This window comes from Pan troglodytes, chromosome 15, assembly GCF_028858775.2.
Source record: "Pan troglodytes isolate AG18354 chromosome 15, NHGRI_mPanTro3-v2.0_pri, whole genome shotgun sequence".
In the NCBI taxonomy this organism is placed as follows: Eukaryota; Metazoa; Chordata; class Mammalia; order Primates; family Hominidae; genus Pan; species Pan troglodytes.
Genome location: NC_072413.2, coordinates 85,362,931 through 85,384,160, shown reverse-complemented (window position 1 = coordinate 85,384,160; position 21,230 = coordinate 85,362,931). Strand labels below are relative to the sequence as shown.

At 37.4% G+C, this 21,230-nt stretch overlaps 2 long non-coding RNA genes across 2 annotated transcripts in view; one reads left to right on the top strand and one right to left on the bottom strand.

Annotated features, from left to right (window-relative positions):
• The window catches only part of LOC134808305 (uncharacterized), a 90,764-nt gene extending 78,929 nt beyond the window's left edge, over window positions 1-11,835 (top strand). The window contains exon 6 of the long non-coding RNA XR_010150989.1: window positions 9,980-11,835. This is a non-coding gene — a long non-coding RNA (uncharacterized LOC134808305). The remainder of the gene's footprint in view (window positions 1-9,979) is intronic.
• Window positions 1-21,230, bottom strand: part of LOC104002126 (uncharacterized) — a 227,019-nt gene that overhangs the window by 78,852 nt on the left and 126,937 nt on the right. The gene's annotated exons all lie outside the window — the stretch shown is intronic.

Below are 21,230 nucleotides of genomic sequence, written 5' to 3'. Positions count from 1 at the left end.
AATCCTAATAGGCTTTTTTTGGTAGAAATTAACAAACTATTTCTAAATTTTATGTGGAAATACAAAGAACCTAGATTAGCAAAAACAATTTTTGAAAGACCTACAAAATTGAAAGACTTTACCTGATTTGAAGATTTACCTTAAAGCAACTTTAAATTCTTTCAAGCATGTTAAAAATGAGCAAAATGTATGAGTAAACTCTTAATAGAAGGACACGTAAGATTCTTCAACAAGCACATGAGATTTTTTACGTCATTATTCATCAGAGAAATATAAGTTTAAGCCACTGTAAAGTACCATTACACACAAATTTGCATGGCCGAAATTAAAAAGACTAGCAATACCAAATGTTGGTAGGGATATGGAACAATTGGAACTATCATTGCTGGTGGGCACATAAAATAATGCAATTTCTTTGCATGTACTACCATGCCCAGCTAATTTTTTTTTTGTAGAGATGAGGTCTCTCTATGTTGTCCAGGCTGGTCTCAAACTCCTGGACTCGAGCGATCTTCCCACCTTGGCCTCTCAAAGTGCTGGGATTTACAGTCTGAGCCACTGCACCCAGCTGGATCATGCTTTTAACCATAAGATTGAAAAGCCCTAAGTAAGGAAAGGACTGGGCCAAACAGTACAATGTAAACATTTTATATAATTATAAAATAAATAAAACTCAAATAGAAGAAAACATCTTTTTCTAAAACTTAAATGCAATGTAAAAAATGAACCTAATTGTGTCAAGAGTAGGTTGTTCAATCAGAAATAGAGGATTCTTTCCATGAACAGATACAGTTTATTGTAATTTTTGAAATATCACAAATTGATTTGGGCATCATTTAGAATCTTGCTGTTTTAGCACTTGGAAAATTTTTGAAGGTTTTTGAGAGTCATGAGGTTGTTTTTAACTGCTGTGGCTTACTCAATCAAGGAAGGTAAATTTAATACATATTTATTATTGTATCTTTCAAGAATTAACTAGTTTTCTGGGATTGAGACTGCTGAAAATGTCAGCACCTGGCATTATTTGAACTAAGCAGATGTATTTTTCCATATAAGATACTTGGACTTTTGAAGTGATTCTTTCTGAAATAATATTAATGGGAAACTGATCACACACAAATCTCATCTTGTAATAGAAGCCCCATATGATTCCCTTGATTGTGTTTTATATGAGACTATATGTCATACAAACCATGGCCAATTCTATTTCCCTCAATATTTGTTAACCCAGAATTTTGTCTTTTTATTTGCAAAGAGTTCTCTGCTGAATGATTGAATTGTTTCTGCAGATTTTCTAGAAAGCTTCACAACAACTGCAAGTCCATTCAGAGTGTTTTTGAAGAATTGTCTTCATAAGTCTCATACTAGGAGTGGCAGAGAGAGAGACTATTGTGAGTGACTTTATGGAAAGATTGCATATACAAAGTAGGACATATTCTAAGGAAAACAGAGCCAAAAAGAAAGCTTAAAATATCTTTAGTAATCATAGTGGAAGTAAAAATAATATTGTTACTTCAAAAATATTATATATACAGAAGAATGATACAAATTAGGAACTTAAATATTTAGCATAAAAAGAAATATAAAGTTCATAATTAAAACACTACTATCTCTTTTGCTAGTATTTCTGCGTATATATTTTGCTCACTTTGTCTTGTGTTTGCATTTCCTTGTATGTCCAGTTATTTTTGATTGAATGCACTTAATATAAAACATTATAGATATAATCTGAGACTTGATATATATGTGTACTTACATATACCTATATTACATCTTTATATTTTTTAATTTTATTTTTATTTATTTCTAGATTTTCTACTTAATCTCAGTAAAAAGTTTGGCCAAATTACATAATCTGCTATTCCCAGAAGCTGAATTCTAACTCTATTATGTTTTTCACCAGAACACTGATAAGAGATAATTTTCTTTCGCTTTGCAGAAAAACACAATGTACCTTTTCCTGGATAATCAAGGTTACAGCAACAATCAAATTGTGTAGATAAGTTGCAGGGCTCATTATGATCTTCCAGGACATTTATGTAGCCCTATTGATGACGTTCTGTAACTGAGGCCTAATAGAACATGTACCTACGATCATATAAATAGAACTTCCAACAGCAATATAGGGTTGTTCACACTCGGGATTGTTTAAAGGGGTTGTTCAGTTTGTCTCAATCAATTAAAATAGAATTGGTACCTTCATGAAGGGGCCAAATCATGCAAATGTGTACATTATACTAAGATACTGCTAGTGAACTGCTGGGCCTTCTGTTATTTAAAAAGTGTACTTTACACCAGTAAAATAAAACTTTAAGAAAAGCTTCTTGTTAATTTAGAGATTTACATAGAGAACACAAAGACTATGGCTACAGAAGCTGTGTCCTTACAACAGTAAGGAGGTTAATGGCAAGGCCTGTGCTTTTAACCCTAATACTGGACAGTTCTAAGTAAAGCAAGAACTAGGCCGATTAGTACAGTATCTTGAATTTCAGGAAATCTGGATGGCTGTATTAAGCACAGGGATCCGATTTCTCAGAAGCTCATACTTTTCCAGGTTTTAGATAATGACTGTCTATATGGTCAATAATTGGAAATAGTTTCTAAGTAATAGAAAAACAGTTTTGGAGAAAGAACTAAAGAAAGCACTAAGTGATTCATCAATACCAATTTGGGTATGTGATCTATCAAAACAGTAAAAGAGAGACTTCCAAAAGAACAAATGGAGAGAGTGCATTTCTGGAGGCCTAAAATCTAATTAAAATTGCCTGGGACAACTGGAGATAGTGCTATCCTAAGACCCTTTCACAGGCATGTCAAGAAGAGAACAAAGAGATATCTGGTCTTTCCGGCATAAAATATGCACCATCTCCAATTGTCAAGAAAAGGACTTCCATTTGTGAATGTGAAATTTTCTTTAAATGAAGTAGTGAAGAGTCCCATGTGATAATTTACTGAGATTTTAAAATAAAACTGAAGGCCAAATTCCCAGAGGACTGATTTCAGGGAACCGTTGGATTATACAGTACCTTTAAAAGCAGCAAAATCTGTTTTCTCATTGTGAGGGAGTTACAGTAAGAGAGGGAAACTGCATATTTTCTTCAGCTGTGACTGGCCAGAGTAAAACCAAGAGTGTGAAAAACTGTGTGCAAGATATGGAACCTCTGACACTGGAATTCAGAGATGAAAACTCAAGGCAGGGCAAAAATTATGCCGAATGGGCAAGTAGCATGGATAGTCAATGAGTCATTCACAGTTACATGAAGTAGCCCTCATAGTGGAAAAGTTGAATGGCCCATTAAGGAAAATTAAGAAAACACTTGGCTCCTGAATTTCACAGGAAATGGGCAACATGTTTCAACCCTGTATTAAGGACCTAAATGAGAGGCCATCAAAGGAATGCCACTATTCTGCCACAAGTAGTTATGTCCATAGCAGCTGCCAAAGAACACTAACGAGACGTGTCCAGAAACAAAATTCTTTATGGTCACAAAGGCTGATGGAGTTGCCAACAAATTTCAAAGGTGATTTTGTCTCCAGCTGATATGACTCAATTGAATTTTTCCAAGCCATAGGTGAGACATGTTGAGGAATTCATCTTTTAATTATAAAATTAGGCCGGGCATGGTAGCTCACACCTGTAATCCCAGGAGTTTGGGAGGCTGAGGCAGGTGGATCGCCTGAGGTCAGGAGTTAGAGACCAGCCCGATCAACATAGTGAAACCCTGTCTCTACTAAAAATACAAAAATTAGCCAGGTATGGTGGTGCACACCTGTAGTTCCAGCTACTCAAGAGACTGAGGCAGGAGAATCTCTTGAACCTAGGAGGCGGAGGTTGCAGTGACCTGAGATCACGCCACTGCACTCCAGACTGGATGACAGAGCAAGACTCTGTCTCCAATAATAATAATAATAATAATAATAATAATAATTAATAATAATAAAAAATTAGCTGGCCCAACAAAGTAGGAGGACTATTTAAGGTATTAATGTATCTTAAATGCCATCCATTAGAGAAAGACCAGAGGCATTAGACTTTCTAACCTAATGAAGTGCTAATATGCAAACTCCCTCTGTCTCTCTCTTACACACACAAATCACCAAGGAAATTGAGATGGTGGTGGAGGCAGAAGCAGAAATAATACATTGAACTAAAACCAGACAACTTTCACATGGTGAAGATTAACAAACCAAGGATAAACGAATCTTAATATGAAATAGATAAAATTGGCATTGACTTTTTGGAATGATTTGGACACTTTGAGAAAGGTTGTGGTATCAGTAGCACTTATTGACACACTTTGCGACCCATTGGGAAATTCTCCTTAATTTGTGATGAATGGGTCTAAGCAAAAAATTATTGTGTCAGCTCCATTCCAGCGTTTGTGGATATTCAGGCTGGTTGCTTTTACTGTGGCTGTTTATGTAACAAGTGTTAAAGTTGTATGCATAAACACCTCCCATGCGATATGATGACCCAGATGCACAATGTTAATGACACCGCTACCTTAATTTCTTCCCTCTTCATCTAAAACCAACCACAAACAACAACAATAACACAGGTGCATACACAAGCACAACAGCTAGTTTTGTTTGTGCATAGTGGACAAAATCCTGTGTTACAGAAAGGGCAAAGACCATGTGCATGAGGAGCTGTCAGAGACACCCTATCAATTAGTTCCTTATAAGAACAGGTCTCATCTCATGAATCAGTGTAACAGTTTAGTGTTTTTCAGTCTGGGGAGAAATTATCATTTTGCTTCTAATATTAATTTGGCAACCATATTTTATACATCTTGTTATTGTCGGGTTTGTTCTGTTCTGAATGCTAGCCCTGCACCGAGACATAAAATAGCAAGAAGGGGGATATTGAATGTTCTCAATACAAAGAAATTATAAATGTTTGAGATGATGAATATACTAATTACTCTGATTTAATCACTATACATTATATGTGTCAAGACATTAATACATACCCCATGAATATGTACAATTATTATTTGTCAATTTAGGAATTAAAGTAAATTTTTTAAAAGACATTGAACACTCAAGAGGGAGCTTTTGTGTTATTAAAGAAATGGCCAGTATTGTTTAACAACTCAAAAGTACAAATTACCTAATGATTTAAAAGAAATGCTAAAGGAAACTTGGCAACTCTGAGGACAGTTTTGAAACTGCCTTATTTCACAAATGTAAAATAAAATGAAAAATATCGTGTGTTGACAGTAAGGGATTTCAGAGGCATATGTGTTAAAATTCTACCCCATCTTGATAATAATATAAAATTATATACTTATGTGTATCTATCTGATTATTAGTTTATGTATCTCAAAAATATTATTGCTTGGTTAACTCTGTGCCCAGCAGTTTTGGAGGCATGAGAACAAAGCAGGGAACAAAAGAAGACAAAAGTCCTTGCCCTCATGGAGATTCTACTCTAGTAAGTAGGAGAGAGATAATACACATACAACCATGTGAATTCTATGGTACATCAGCTGGTGTTCAGTGCTAGAAAGTGACAGGTGAGGGATGCAAATTTGAGAAAGACTGGTCCAGAAAGGACTCCTTAAAGGATAAAATTGAACTGGGATATGAAAAAAGTAACATTTATGTTTGTTAGTTTTAAATATCAGAATCAGATGAAGAAATGTTTTAGCTAGACACACCTAATTAATAGTATCTGGATCACTGGAATTTAATCTGTGCACATATAACACAAATAAATGGCAACTTCCTCTATTGATCATGTTGAAGATGAAGTCTATGATGTTAGTTTGGCTAACTAATTAACTATTAGGATCACTGAAAGATAATTGTTCCCCATCCCACACTCCCCACTTTGATAACACCACTTGTAATGAGAAAATATTAAAACAAGTGCAAAACACGACCATTTTAGTAGCACTCAACTGGATATGAAAGTCATTCTGGAATGCATGAGTATGAAACCATAAGTGTACCCATTTATTCATCCAACAAAAACTTTGCTGGAGTAATTCAGGAAATATACAAACTTGAGGACTTGCGAGACATAGAGGCCACATTCTGCACTAAAATATCTACGTAGATAGGATGCCACAGCTAAGATTCACAGTGTTATATAATTTTAGTGGAAGTACAAAGCATTAGCACTTTTATTTCATTTACAGGTCTCTGTGTTTCCTAACTATCAGACTTACTCTAATATCTAACCCATATTTTATAAGTGACATTTAACAATACCCATAATATGTGGCCCAGCAGAATTGGCACTTGAGGTGCTCAGGCTCCCTGAAAATTCAAGTCTGTTATCAAGTTCCATTCTTGTTTTCCATGACACCTATTTGTAAACAGCCACCATCTTGTGGAAAATCCATAATAATTTCCTTATGCACCGATCCTGCCTGTCATACCACAGTCTGTTTCAAGTGTTATGTTGGTGTAAAGAGAGCACATCATATTACTTAGGATTTCAGCAAAACATCACAAAACAAAATGATAAGGGCTTATAATTACAAACACATAAATTGTCCATTTTAGGACCATTTTATAAGAGATCATCCTGAGGTTTTATGCAGATGATTTCTTGGCAGAGATGCTATATCCCTGGTGTTCATACTTTAATGAGTATTAGTTGTCTGAATTATTACTGAGGCCATAGAGAAGAACATGAGCTGGCCAGTCCAGATGTACAGGGATGGCACCAGGGGTGATAGAGCAAGTTGGAAATGAACACTAGGATGAGATTATTATAAGCTTGTGGGAATCAATCCAGTATCCAATAAAGGATGTAATTGAAATGTTTAAGACAGAGTTTGGAAATACCCTGGCAGAAGGGTAGCATTAAATGTGCTGAGTACATTCTTGCATTGGGGTTTATGGGATTTAGTAAGAAAAGTTACCAGGAATACAGATATTCAGGGAAATTTCAATAACAACATGAGGTAAATAAGGGATATGATAAAACATAATTATTTTTCCCAGAGAGTTATTACAAAGAGACCCAGTGAGAATTTTAAATGGGACAGAGTTGATTGGAGGTGTGGAGTTACACTTCAATAACCTATGAGTACTGAAAACTAAGTTTAGAGGTAATTAATGGAAATGAATTGAACAGCCTTCCTGCCTCTCCAATAGATGCTGTTTTTCAAGATAATTCTGTCGAGAGAGAAGTGTCTAATTTACAGAAGTCCAGATAGTACTGTAGAATGAATAATAGAATTGGAAAACAAAAATATACTTTGCAATCACTGACATATAATGTTAAAACAATTTTGTGGTTGGACAGTTATGTGATACCAAAATAATACCCACCAATCACATTCTGGTTGAATGGGGAGAAGAATAATTTTACCATGGAGGAATCGAGTGGCCATTACCTTTATTCAGGGATCAATTTTAGGTTTGGTAATAATCGGATGATTATGTATTTTTGGTGTTATACAATGCAATGTACAAAATGTTGCCTCTCATGTCCTTCTACTAAAGATATTTACCATCAATTTAAGCACATTTCTATATTTAACTTTCATTTTGAAGAAATTATAGGGGATGTAGAAGCAAGTTCCCTGTATTCATACTCTTGTTTTTTTATTGCCTTCCATTAAGTGTGAGCCTGAATTAGTGACTTGCTCCCAATTAATAGAATTCAACAAGGTGATGGGCTGTCACTCCTTTTTTTTTTTTTTTTTTTTTTTTTTGAGACAGAGTCTTGCTCTGTCACCCAGGCTGGAGTGCAGTGGTGCGATCTCGGCTCACTGCAACCTCCGCCTGCCGGTTCAAGTGATTCTCCTATCTCAGCCTCCTGAGGAGCTGGGGTTACAAGTGTGTGCCATCATGCCCAGCTAATTTTTGTATTTTTAGTAGAGATGGAGTTTCTCCATGTTGGCCAGGCTGGTCTCAAACTCCTGACCTCAGATGATCCACCCACCTCGGACTCCCAAAGTGCTGGGATTACAGGCATGAGCCACCGCACCCAGCTCATTTCTAAAACTGCATTACAAAAAGACTCTAGCTTCCATCTTGCTTGTCATCTGTTGCATGTTCCATCTTTTTCACACTCTGATGAAAGCCACCTGCCATATTGGGAGCTGACCTATGAAAAAGCTATGTGGCAAGCAACTAAAAGAGATCTCCCACCCACAGTCACCGATGACCTCAGCCCCTCAGCCTAACAACCCATAAGGAACTAAATCCTTCCAACAATCACGTGAATGAACTTGGAAGAGGACCTTTCCCAGCTAAGCTGTGTCTAGATTACAGTAGCAAAGACATTGTGAGATGATAAATGTTTGTTGTTTTAAGATGGCAAGTTTTGGGTTACACAGCAATAGATAAAATATGCAAGCCAGATAACACCACAGGGAAATTTGGAAGGTGGAACACTATAAATGTTCTATACAACAATCAACATGCATTCTTTTCAAGGCAGAGTGTCATCGCCACTTGGAATAAACAAGAGATGCAATCTAGAGATTTGCTTTGTATCTTGATTTGCACAGAATAGAGACAAAAGACATTCTTAGGACAGTTGGAAAAATTAAATATGGATTGGGTATTTAAGTATATTAAGGAATTACTAATTATGTTAGGATATTGTTACGTTGGCTCTAAAAGAAGATGTTTTCTTATGTATATATAAATATTTAAAGGTGACATATTATATTTTCTATTAAATATAGTACTTTATATTTCAATATAGTCAGATAATGTAGGGGTGTTTCAGTGAACTGCACTTCTTGGAGGTGGTAAGTTAGCATTTTTTTTTTTTTTTGATACAGAGTCTCACTCTGTTGCCCAGGCTGGAGTGCAATAGTGCAATCTCCGCTCACTGCAAGCTCTGCCTCCCGGGTTCACGCCATTCTCCTGCCTCAGCCTCCCGAGTAGCTGGGACTACAGGCACCTGCCACCATGCCTGGATAATTTTTTGTATTTTTAGTAGAGACAGGGTTTCACCGTGTTAGCCAGGATGGTCTCAATCTCCTGACCTTGCCTCGGCCTCCCAAAGTGAAGTTAGCATTTTAAGTACCCTAATCATGAATCTCATTCTAAGTGTGACCACAAATATCATTATAGAAATCTATAGAAGAAAGTTTATTTTTAGCCATTGGGCTCTTAAAAAAATAATTTTTACTGGAGAAACATAAGGAAGGGGAAAGACATGTCTTTGACTAGGATGATATGTGTTTCACCATCCTTGCATGAAAATGAAGTTTAAGGATTCAGGTAGAACAGCTGCCAAATACCTTCAGAGCAGTACGTGTGGTATAGATCTTCATGGTTCCAGTGGTCTCCCTTAATAGCCTGCTCTAGCAATAGAGTTGACTGTTTCTCAAGTGGACACACTGTAGCACCTGTACTGGAGTGAGATTTTTATTCCAGGCACTTGCTTGTCAGAGTATCTGAAGCCAGATAATGGAAATTTCTCAAATTTATAAGGAAAAGTCCTTTGATAGTTTGTGGCCTGCTTGCTAATAAATGGCAGGATTTGGTTGAAAACTTGCTTTTGTTGTATTAAGCCACCTGGTAGCAAGGTTCTGGAGAAGGAGACATATGGTTCCTACCTCACTTTAATTGCCAGAGGACACCTGTGTTACTCAGGGTTCTCGAGAGAAAGAGAACAATATGACAGATGGATGGAGATAGATAGATAGATAGATAGATAGATAGATAGATAGATAGATAAAGGATTTATAATGGGACTTGGCTGCTGTGATTATGGAGGCTGAGAAGTCCCATGATATGCCGTCTACAAGCTCAAGAACCAGGGAAGCTGATGGCATAGCTCAGTTCAAGTCTAAAGACCTGAGAACTTGGAAGCCAATCAGGTAAATCTCAGTCTGAGAAAGAAGGCCTGAGAAATGAGAGTGCCAGTGGTGTAAGTTCTGGAGCCTGAAAGCTAAAGAACCTAGAGTTCTGATGTCCAAGGTCAGGGAAAGATATGTATCCCAGCTCCAGAAGAGAGATGAATTTGTCTTTCTTCCTACTTTTCTGTTTCATCCAGGCTCTCAACCAATTGGATGGCACCTGCCCACCTTCCCTAAGAGTGGTTCTTCCTTACTTAGTACACTGATTCAAATGCCATCTCTCCTGGAAACATCCTGACAGACATGCCCAGAAATAATGTTTTACTGGCTATCTAGATATCCCTCAACCCAGTCAAGTTGACACCTAAAATGAACCATCACAATACCAATTGTGAAAACTGTGTTACTATTTGTCAAAGATTTGGCTTTCTCATCTGGTGAGAAAATTATACTTGCCCAACCTGTTGAAATCAGGCAGGGCAATGACTGACTTAACTATGGCTAACAAAATATAAACAGAAGTGATATGTGTCACTTTTAGGCAGAAGTTTTCAGAGTCGCTGCTTGATGATAAGACGTGTTCTTTTTCACTAGTCTTCAAATATGGAAGCATGTGAAAAGTCTGGGCACCTCACTGACCACAAGGAGCAGAGGTCCCTGGATAACACATGATGGATGTGTGACAAGAATGAGAAATAAACAGTGTTGGTTTAAGCCTCTGAGATTCTGATTCCACTGCATAGCCTAGCCTCTCCAGAATGGCCAAGCAAACCTTCCCAAACAGACCTGATGACGAGTCAGCGGCTGAAATCAGCCTTCAAAACTAGCTCCCAGTGAATGGACAATGAAACTTAGAAATGAATAAACTGAAAGCACGTGAAAGGACTGGAAAAATAGTAAAACGAGTAATCAGTAACAACTTCTGACTTCCTCTGGCCATCCTTCTACTTAACTAAGAAAATTTGAAGCAACGAAAACAATGTATGCAAGCCTACATCACCACCTTTATCTGCCTTCAAGACTCCACTCACACAGTTTGTCTTTCCTGTTGCAATTAGAGTGAACTGGTAGTGATCTTATCTGAGACCAATTTATATGTGTGTTCTAAATCTCATCTCTTCCAGCCTCCTCAGGAACAACAATTCTCCTGCCTTTCTTCTATGCCATTAATTTCTTCCCTTCTACCACTGCATTCTCATCAGCATTTAACATGGGTCTTGCATCATATCCCAATACTCCTGTTAACAGCCAGCCACATGGGACTACTTGTCAGTCACCTAAGCCTGCAATGCATTGTCATTATGTTATGCTTTAGGTGAACTGGTGATCTTCTGCTTGAAATGTTACTTACCCCCTGCAACCATACAAACATAGTTTGTCTCTCAAACCCTCCAAATATTCCCTCTGTGAAACATTTTCTGATTTTCCTCAATGAGAATTATTTCACTTTTGTTTTCTCAACAGTTTTTTTTCATTCACTTATTTGAAGTGCTTACTATATTGCCAATCAGTGAACAAGATGTTTTAAAGGAAATGTGGGCACATTTGGGCATACACACAAACAACACAAGGCAATTATCCTAATTATGTTTTGAATCAAATTCTAAATGTAATCATTTGTGGTTAAACATATGGAACTAATAGTTGAGCACTTTTAACTTTTATTTTGATTATCTCTTTATTTATCCACCTTTCCTTGTAGTATGCTAGTGTTGGATGAAAGCTTTCTTTGGTCACTGGGGTTCATTGGTTATTGGTCAAGACCGTGAGGCTCAGAGTAATGCAGATGTGACTGTAAGTTCTGCTCTTCTGATTATCTGTGTCTCAGCTTCATTAAAACCTGGATTTCTTAGTTATGCAGATGCACAATTTTGTAGGATCAAATGTGTGATGCTTATAACACAATTAGCACACTGTCTAGCACAGAGTTGGTCCCTCATAAACACTGGACATTACTGATTCTGTAAATATTGTTTTATTTTTATCATATTTATTTTCACAATAGTATTGCAGTATCTGGCATATAGTAGTGCTTATTAAACATGTGATGGATTAATAAATGAATGCTGCATGAACTTAGCTGATTTCAAATATTTTTCTCACCAGCAAGTTATATTTTATGTTACTCTATAAGAGAGAATGGTTAATAATTTAAAACAGAATAAAATAATATGGTGTCTTCTAGGAAAATAAAGAAAGGGTAGTCAGCCTTAGTGACCAGCTCTAGTACTTTCTAGAAAAGAAAACAATGAAGGTAATAATTGTAAGCAGTCTCATATGATTGTGAGTTGGCCATAACAAATGTGAAATGTCACCACTTTCTTTTATGTATCCTGGAAAATAGTTTCTGGAAGTAATAGTTTTAGTTTGTAGCCATCTTGGAGTTTCTGTTCATGGCCTATTCATTGTTCTATAACCTCTGGTAGGAAGACGTATCCCAATCTTTGTCCCTACACTGTTAGTGTGAGTTTCATGAAGCCCACTAGACAGTCTGGAATAAACCCAGCGGTTAACTGACTACCTGTGAAGCGGCGCCCCCTTACAGTCAGAGAGAGAACAGATGATCCCACCCACCCTTAGCAGAAATGGAAACATTTACTTCTGCCTGGTAGACTACTGTGAGTCCGCACAGTAGAATCTGACCACCTTCTACTTCTTGTCTTTGACCAGCAGTAAATGAAACCAGCCCAGCTGCGTGCTCACCTGAAACTTATTTTCTCCTTCACGTTCCAAACTCATGACTTGCTTGTGGCAGAAAAAAAGGTAATTATTATTCAGTAAGTTTATGCTCCTTTACAGGGTAGAGTTGTTGCCTAAACAGACACTACATTTCCCAAGCTCTACTCAGTCAAGGTGGGGCCGTATGGCTGGTCCACGCCAGTGGAATATGAGTGAAAGTGATGTGTGTCACTTCTGGGCTGAGAAGAATATGTGTCAGTTGATGAAATACAGACACCAGGATAAGCTAGGAAGCCATGTGTTTCAAATGACAGTATCCTTCAGCCTGGATCCTTGAACAACTCCTCAACTCCAATTTGCCGATCACAGGAGAAATAAACTATTGGGTTAACAAACTGGGATTGTGGGTTTGTCTGTTCTGGCAACTGTTTCCTTAACTTTAATATACCCCATCCTATTATTTATGTACCAGCATAAAATAGTCTCAAGGAGTCCTTCATATTCAGAACCAATCAATCACTATTCAATTGCTCGTAAAGCCACCATTGAGTTATCTAGTGGACAAAATATTTTGTTGGAATCATTTGGACCAGTTTTTGAATATGATTTATATGAATTCTTTACCCTGAAGCTGTCAAAGTTGGCATAGGTAACACTATGTACTGCAATAAACAACTGCAAATTTCAGTAATTTCACTCCAAAAATGAAGGAAGAGGAATTTCCTCAGAAAGGAAGAATAAGTTTAATCTAAAACTGTTAATTGTTTTTTTCCCAGATCTATAAATAAAAATACAAATAATTAAGAGCATTAAAACATAATATTATTAGTAATATAAACTTTACAATATAATGACGTCAGAAAGCATCTTAAGGTCTTATTCTGACAGTTTGTTTTTGCTTAGAACGTTTTGGTGAAGGGTGTTTGGAGTTAATATCATCTTGGAAATCTGAAATACAATTTTTTTTTTTGTCTTCTGTGAGTTGTAGAAAGGGCATTTTGAAACCCCTTTTCCCAATGTGAAAAAAGGAAATGGAGAGGGAGATAGAATTTGCCTAGACTTTCTGAAGATTTGCCTACTTACTTTTGAGACACACAAGACATAGATACGGAAGATGGGCAGGACTTTCATCAATACTGCCCAAATAAGAAGAACACAAAAGCAGGTATCTAAAAATTAGACTAGTTGTTTAAGCATATTTTACCCCTGGGCCACATGAAGAGGAAAAGATTAACAGCAGTCATCGTAAATTATGTTTGATACTCATTTTACATATTTCCTTATTTAATTTTTCTAAGAACTACTTCGGGGTCCGCAACCCCTGGCAGTGGACCGGTACCAGCCCATGGCCAGTTAGGATCTGGGTGACACAGCAGCAGGTGAGTGGTGGGTGGGCAAGCATTGCCACCGAGCTCTGCCTCCTGTCAGGTCAGCAGTGGCATTACATTCTCATAGGAGCACAAACCCTATTGTGAACTGCGCATGCGAGGGATCTAGGTTGTGTGCGTCTGATGAGAATCTAATGCCCTAATGCCTGATCATGTGAGGTGGAACGGTTTCATCCAGAAACCATTACCCACTCTCACCCGCCTGTCCAGGGAATCTTTCCTCCACAGCTCATGCACCTGATTGCCACTATTGATGAAAATCAGCTTACCTGGGAAATAATAATTAGAAATGATGTCTTTCAACCACTATGCAATCCACAGGTCCATCCTTGGTGCCATGCCTCAGTTAAACCAGGAGAAGGAAACCTTCGCACCTCAAACATCCCCTCAACCCTAGTTAAGACTGACAATAGAGAATGAGTTGTAATCCCTGTTTAATCTCAGAAGTTCTGCCTTTAAACGGTGTAGCATAAAAATGAATAAGTAACTTGTGTTCTTACTTGGAAGATTTTGGATAAAGTGTGAGTCTATGAAGTCCCTAAAGCTGAGCTCATCAGCTCTTGAAGTGATGGTGACTTTTGCAGGTGCTGATATTTTAAGGGGTTTTTTTTTTTGTTATAGTTATAAAATTCATGACCATTGAAAAGGCAGAGTGGAAACACAATAGAGCCATAATTCTTCCACCGACACTACTGCAAAAAAAAAAAAGAAAAAGAAAAAGAAAAACATAAAAATTTCTATTTTAATCTTGCATTTTGAAAATACTGATTATGAAAATTAGACTAAGACACTAATCTAACACTTGGTGCTAGAGAGTAGGTAATTTCACAAATTTCAATGTGTGTACATATGTTATTTATTTTATATTCCAATAACTAGGCTATTCTTCATTCATTTTTAACGTCATAAAAATCAGCTGAGCCCTGTTTAAAGTCACATTTTACTCCTTTGTTATCTTATTTAAAAAATTTAAGCATTATGCTATGGAAATAAAACATTGTTCTTAAAAGGGCAGATTTTCATGGACTTATAACTTTTAATCCATTTTAAAGGCTATCATGATAAATATCATTATGTAGTTTAAGAAAGTGAACAAAACCCCCTTTTATGATTAAATAACACTTAGTAACTTGTGACATAAACTAGGAACATATGAAATTTTTCAAAGAAATAAGTGGGAATGGATAATTTTTTTATTCTACAAAAAAATATTAAATTGGTTCCTGCTATGGTGGAAATGTTTATATCCTCTTAAAATTCATATGTTGAAACCTAATCCCCAAGGTGATAATGTTGGTAGGTGAGTGGGATTTGTATTCTTGTAAGAGACCCCAGAGAGCTGGTTTGCCCCCTTCTACCTTGTGAGGACACAGTGAGAAGGCATCATTCTATGAGCCAGGAAATGGGTCCTTACCAGACAATCTGCCAATGCCTTGATGGACTCTCCAGCTTCCAGAATTGAGAGAAAAAAAATATGTTGTTTATAGCTTATTTGTTTTTTTAATTTTTATTTCTTGAAGAAGTCTCGCTCTGTCACCCAGGCTGGAGTGCAGTGGCACGATCTTGGGATCTTGGCTCATTGCAACCTCCACCTCCCAGGTTCAAGTAATTCTCCTGCCTCAGCCTCCTGAGTAGTTGGGATTACAGGCACATGCAACAACGCCTGGCCTTTTTTTTTTTTTTTTTTTTGATTTTTAGAGAGACAAGGTTTCACCATGTTGGCCAGGCTGGTCTTGAACTCCTGACCTCAAGTGATCCACCCTCCTCCTCGGCCTTTCAAAGTGCTGGGATTACAGGTGTGAGCCACCGCGCCCAGCCACTTATTTCTTTCGTATTCTTATTTCGTTATCACAACCTAAATGGACTAAGATAGAAAATTAGTACCAACGAGTGGGGGTTCTTCTGTGACAAAGACCTAAAAATGTAAAAGTGTCTCTGAAACTGGGCCGTAGGTAGAGGCTGGAAGAGTTTTGAGACAAATACTAGAAAAAAGGCTCCTTTGTCGTGAACAGGCTGTTAAGGGTGATTCTAGTAAGGCCTCAGAAGAAAAGCCTGAATATTCTTAGAGAATACCTAAGAGGTTATGAACAGAATATTGATAAAAAAGTGGATGGCAGGAGGCTACTCTGCTGAGGTCTCAGATGGAAAGGAGGAATATGTTATAGGACAATGGGAGAAACATCATCCTTATTACAAAGTAGCAAAGAAACTGCCTGAGTTGTGGTTGTGTCGTAGTGTTTTGTGGAAGGTGGAATTTAGAACAATAAATTAGGATATTTGTCTGAAAAAAATTTCCAAGCAAAATGTTAAATGCGCACCTTGGCTTCTCTTGAGTACTTACAGTAAAGTGTGAAAAGAGAGACAGTTTAAAGTTGGGATTTTTAATCAAAAGAATAGAACCTTAAAAAAAGGGAAAATTCTCAGTTATCTATATTGAAAGAAAAGAGAAAGCTTGTTTGGGAGAGAACAAGGTTGTTCCCAAGGGACCTTTTGATAGAGATTAGTTTGATCTGCCATCTAAACAGAAACCAGGACTTTTTCTCCAAGACAATGGAAGAATATTTCCAAATAAATTTCAGAGATCATTGGGGCTGCCCCTCTTAGCATGGGCCAGACTGCAAGATCCTGGAGGATGCATAGACTTCAAAGCTGCACTCTCCAAATTCTGGTATAGTACTCATTGGCCACCTCAGATGTGACTCCAGCGGGCCCAGATGCAGTTTGGGCTGGGGTGACCACGACACCAGAGGGCACAAACTGTAAACCTCAAGGTGCCATCTCTGCTATCACCACAAAAGTGCCTGAGCAATGGGCTATGGCCACCTCCACCTGGAATTTGAAGGATGGAACTCCTGAGCCTTGGACACAGAACCCAGGCAAAGGGCTGCTGTAAGAGTGGGGCCACTGCAAAGAGTCGCAATTAGGGCAATGCCTAATGGAGTTGTGGGAATGGGGCTTCTCCAAGACCCCAGAATGATAAAAATATCAGCTTGCACTTCCAGCCTAGGAGAGCCACAGGCATCTGAGTCCATCCCATGAGAAATGTGGTGTGGGCTATGCCCAGCAAACACACAGGGGAGCTTTGGAGGACAGAACCCACCCCAGTGTGTCTGGAAGGCAGGACATTGAGACAAAGATTATGCTCAAGATTTAACATCCTTTGCAGTATTAGGTTTTAGGCTTATTATTGCTTTCTTCTATTCCCTTTTGGAATGGGAATATATATTCTATATCTGCCCTACCATTGTGTTTTGGAAGCACAAAATATATTTGATTTCACAGGTTTATAGATAGAAAGCATTTGCCTCAGGATAAATCATATCTTGAGTCTCACTCATACCTGACTTACATGATATTTAGATGAGATTTTTGGACTTAAACTTTAAAGTTAATGCTGGAATGAGTTAACAGTTTTGGGAGCTAATAGAATGAAATTAATGCATTTTGCATGTGAGAAAAACATGTATTTTGAGGAACCATGGATAGAATACTATAGTCCAAATGTTTGTTTCCCCCTCAAACTTATGTGTTGAAACCTACTAACCCATGTTATAGTATTTGGAGGTAGGGCCTTTGACAGGTATTAGGTCATGAGGGCTCTATTCTCATAAATGGGATTAGTGCACCAACCTATTAAAAGAGGCCTAACGGAGCTCCCTTGCCCCTTTTACTATGTGAGGACATGGTAAGAAGGCTCCCTCTATAAACCAGGAAACAGGTCCTCACCAAACACCAAATCTGCTGATGCCTTGATCTTAGACTTCTCAGCCTCTAGAACTGTGAGAAATACATTTCTGTTGTTTGTCATCTGCCCAGTTTATGGCATTTTGTAATAGCAGTCAAATGGACTAAGACAATTCCTTAAGTTTGTTAGACATGTGGAGACTCTTCTGATGTGAGAGCCTCTAGAAACAATTGAAAATTCCTTAAAAATATATAATTTTTTTCAAAGAAAGAAAGCATAGAAAGTACCATAAACAAAATACACGTGTTATTGCTGTGCCTGAAGAGCAAGTCAAGAATTAAAATGAGGGATAACTTAGTGAAAATTATCCCTGGAGTACCCAAAGCCTAGGATAATAAAGATACAGTCTAGAGCTATTGTAAGGTTTTCTTTTTAAGCTAATTTCAGCACATGAAGAAAACCATTTTAGTTCAGGATATCAAGTATATGGCAGATATATATGAGCAACCTTCCAACCAAGCCTCCTCTAGTCTACTACCATATAGATATATATAGAGAGAGAGAGACAGAGTCTCGCTGTGTTGCCAAGGCTGGAGTGCAATGGTGTGATCTTGGCTGACTGCAACCTCTGCCTCCCAGATACAAGCAATTCTCTCCTGCCTCGGCCTCCCAAGTAGCTGGGATTACAGGCGTGTGCCACCACACCTGGATAATTTTTTGTATTTTTAGTAGAGACGGGGTTTCGCCATGTTGGCCAGCCTGGGTTTCAAACTCCTGACCTCAGGTGACCCACCTGCCTCGGCCCCCCAAAGTGCTAGGATTATAGGCATGAGCCACCACATCCAGGCTTGCTACCATATATTAATAGTAGCTTAGAGATTTTACTCATTTTTGCTATTCTAAAATCCCTACTGCCATGAATTTCTTACCATTAAGCTAACTGTAAAAACTGGTAAGGAATGAGTGTGGATTGCTAATGACAAAGACCTAATTCAAGTTAGCTTAAAACAATAGAGAATTTTCCATTTCAAGTACCTAGGAAGTTCAAGGTATGAAATGGGATTCCATTAAAACTGGCTTACTGTTTTTCTCAGAGCAGTCTCTATTCTCTGCTTCATTCTTCCATGAGTGGGTTGGAATGCTCGCCCATAATGTAGGAAAGTAGCCTCTGGAAACTTCAGGTTTGTTGGCCTTTGGCACTCAGGACCAAGATGAGAAAGAGAGTCTCTACACTGATCATTCAAACAATCAACCTGGGAAATAGACTGACTGGCTAATCTTGGTTCAAACATTCACCCTTGCAGCCAGAGGAGTGAAGTCATTTCTAGTTGACCCACAGCGTTACTGATGAGGCAGTGTGCCCCCAAAGGAAGAGAGGTTGTGTTACTAGAAAGGGGAATGGGTACAATGCAACCAGTCAACAACTTTTAAACACTTATTAGAGTCAGAATCTGTGATAGGCATGTCATATGTTTTCTTTTACCATGGTCCTTAAAAATCTCACACGATTGAATTATTATTATTCCTATTATTATCCTCATCTACAATGTACTAACCTGTCACTGGTGGGATGAAGGAACTTGCCCAAATTACTTATAAGCAGAAAAATTGAAATCTGACTTCATGTTTCCTTTGTTCCTGAGCCCAGACTTTGAAACATTCTTCTATACAGAATGGCTTAATCTTGCAGGTTCAAAAGTGTATGTGAAAATTGTACTTTCTTCTGTGTGATGAGTACTTCCAAGGACCTTTCATCTTCTTCCTGCTATTTGCTCCTTCCTATGTTTCCAAAATATTTTTTAAAGAGAACTAGAGACCAAAGCATAATTTGCATTTTATCACTATGAAATCTCTTTTCAGTTTGCTCAGTTTGATTTCTGGGGTTTCGTGGTGTTGGACTCATTTTTATTTTCTTTCAGGCAAGGAAAACCAAGTCAGCAACTACTAGTTTGTATTAATGTATGGACGTGTCCCAAACGGTTAACATTTCCTTTATGAAGATTTTTCTCACTTTACTCAGAAAAGTATATGAAAAATCAAAATCTATACATTTGTCCTCTACTTTTTCCCCATGAATCTCTGTAATTAAGTGGCTATCTTAGCATCTGCACCATACAGCATTAGCTGTACCTCAAAAATAGTTATAAAAGATATGGAGAAAAACTTTAAAAGTACATTGAACATAATTCCTTGGGACATGAAATTATAATTATAAATAAATGGAACTAAACATTAAAATATATTTTTCCCCAAAAAAAGAGACCTGCCTAATGGGAGTTTTACATATCAGTAGGTTTTGTTCGAAAATTTAAATTGCTGGAATGACATTCAGCTCCCCCACTTCAAATATGCAATGAAAACTGATATGTTGAAATTTCTCTATTACTCTAGCCATTGACCTGTTAAAAATATTATGGGATGGTTTACCTCAGAAATTGGCATTAATAGGGAAATGACAAGAAACTTGCTGCCCAAATGCAACTATTTCCAAAATTGTAAAAATTGCATAGGCGTTCATTTCAATTTCTCATTTAGAGTGGCAGGGAAGAGTGAAGTGAAATCAAATGCATCCTCCGATTCTTAAATGGAAATTCACTCAGGCTCGTTGGTTCTGAGAGAGATGTGTGCATAGAAGCTTGCCTATTCTGAGCCTAAATTATTTTCTTCCCTTAATTCTTGCTTTTGCTTCAGGTTTGATTTGAGACATACTCTTAATAAGGGAATAAGAGAGTGATCTTCAGACTTCTTCAAATAACAGTCACTATAAGGCTTATGACTGCGCAATTATTACATCTTCTCATTTCCTAGCTTTTTAGCAGCCACTTAATAATAAAGGTCATTAGAAAACTCAAAAGCAACATTTTTTTCTAGGTAGTATTTCGGCGAAATAAATTTTTAAAAAGGAGGTAAGAAAGAAAGGAGATAATTTCCAGTTTACAAAAAAGAAAGCATTTTCCAGTTTAGGAAGAACTTGTGTATTTCATCACATTTCTCACATTCATCCTCCCAGCGTCTTCATGGGGTCAATGATAACATTCACATCTAGGAGCTTTTTTGTCAACTAAAATAAAATGTGAAATACATTGATTTTTCAGTGAGTTTTAATTAGTAACAGAAATGTGTCGATTTTGTAGAAGGGAGAATGGGTCCTCAGAAAAAAATAAATTACATATAATGACATGCACTGAATGAGTGAAGAAGGAGCAAAGATAGGGCTCTGTTGAAGGCCTTCTAATTCCTAATGTCCTAGCAGACAAGAAGCTCTTTCTGTGTCAGATTTGAATCTTACCTCACTGTGTATAAAGTGCTCTTGTGGGTATTGCCATATTTGAGCCTAATACCAACTTCCTGATTTTCCCATGTTAAGTTTGTCCTAATATGTTGTACTTTTGTCCTCAGTTCCAAATGTCCATGCAACTTGCAGTCTGTACTACACGGGTGATGTATTATTATCCTATTTATTGTGTTCATCCTTGTTCAGCCTAGTTCACTAGACTTTTTCACCCCTGCTTTCTGTTAGACCGTGTGCTTGTGGTATCCATAAGTCTGTGTTACTACTTTTGTATTCTCCCACAGTGCCAAGGAAACTGTTATCAATATAAGATAGGTATAGAAATACATGTACTCTGTTCTGCATTGTAACAATGCATTTTAGTTTTACTGAAATATAGCTACTGTAAACCTAGAATATAACTT